The sequence below is a fragment of the Garra rufa genome, chromosome 1, assembly GCF_049309525.1.
Source record: "Garra rufa chromosome 1, GarRuf1.0, whole genome shotgun sequence".
Taxonomy (NCBI): Eukaryota; Metazoa; Chordata; class Actinopteri; order Cypriniformes; family Cyprinidae; genus Garra; species Garra rufa.
The window spans coordinates 31,081,257-31,083,130 of NC_133361.1; positions in this window are offsets into that span (position 1 = coordinate 31,081,257).

Sequence of the window (1,874 nt, forward strand, 5' to 3'; positions counted from 1 at the left end):
CAATGAAAATGTTGATGAAAGTTAAAAAAAACTTCCTTGTGTACATGTCATGACTCTGGGCTGCAGCTTTTCCCTCCTCCACACGATGTCGCTGTCTTCCTTCCTCACACACTTCACTCCCCTGATTGTGTACACCTGCATTTGGATCATTACACTCATCTCACCCACACCTGTTCACAATTACTACTGACTATAAAGCTGCACATCTCCCACTCCTCATTCTGGCTGCATTGTCTTCGGTACTGTCTGTCTCTGTGTTTCCCAGATCCTGTCTTCAAGTCGTGTCTGTGCCGTGTTGGTCTTTTGTTGTGTTTTGTTTTATTAAATTATTTCTTCCCCTGCATTTGGACCCTGACCTCATCTCTGATACGTGACAGAACAACTCTGATTTAGTCACTTTCAATATAAAAGTCTTTACTGCCAACTCACATATAAAAAGTCTCTTGTCGCCTTTAAAATTACCATCACCGAAACACATAACACACAGTTTTCCAATTCTAAATACAATTATTAAATACTACTAATAATTATATAAAGTATTTTTATTAAATAAACAACCATCATAAAAGTCCATTCAGGCAATTCAGTCAAACATACAAAGGCTGCGCTCTGATGTACAGTACATCATTAAATTGACATATATATATATATATATATATATATATATATATATATATATATATATATATATATATATAACATGATGAGATTTTGCCCTCTACCAAAAACTATTTGCTTTGGAACAAATAATAGATTAATTAGACCAAAGACTGCCTGTTATTTACCAAAAATAAATTATATTTCACGTTTAACCACTATAGTCGCATCAGAGTCAGCAAATTCCAGAAGATCTGGCTGAGGTAAGGCTGCTCTCGGTGGGTTCATGAGTGCTTGAACAACTGAGAGCCTGGAGCTCACATCCTTGAAAACACTGAAGCAATTTTTTAAATTATTACCAAACCACATATTTGAAGTCTAAACATGTACATTCACCCCTAAAAACTCATAAAACTACATTACGTGACACAAAAACAGTATTATTCAGTATTATATATCTCAGTCAATCAGGTTTGAAGACCAGAAAGAATTGTTGAACAAATAAATAAATTAACTGATTTATTAACAAAAGACAAGCTTTTGTCTTTTGTTAATAAATCAGTTAATTTAATTATTTGTTAGATATCATTTCTAAAACTTATACTAAAATTAAAATGAAAACTAAAAATATAAAATGCTATTTCAAAATAGTACACAATTCATAACAAAACAGCACTGAATTTGTTGGCATAAAATGTCAACAGCATATTAAACAGTTGCTTTGGTTCCTACTTTCTCCATAATGTGTCTTGTTATTGTCAGTAAGATGATTTGTTTGTACCCGCTGAACCCCGCAGTTGTTTTAATGTGTTTGGCAGAGTTAGGAACAGACATAGAAGAAAATCACAAGATTCTGATACGGATTTGTGGCGACACCACCTACTAACATATGGACTTGCCTATCTCTTTCCACACGTCTCTCTGCTTCACTTCTCATGTCACATATTGTCCCTAGTTGCACTTCAATTTTTCATTCCAACCCCAAATTGACACCCACCCACCATTTTATAACTGTCTCAACTGTAGTACTCCAATAATTTAGCTAGAAAGGTGACAAAACAACACAATTTAATGAGGAAATGTGCAGTAATTCACAGACTGTTCTCATACTCATAAATAAATAAAACAAACTTTATTAGGATAAAAAAATATCTACTTTTAGGGAAAGCTTTTTCACATGAATAATAAATATGTTTATAATTATTATTGTATTTTTATGCAGACTTTTATATCATAGTTTATTTCAACATATGTGTGTGTGTGTGTGTGTGTGTGTG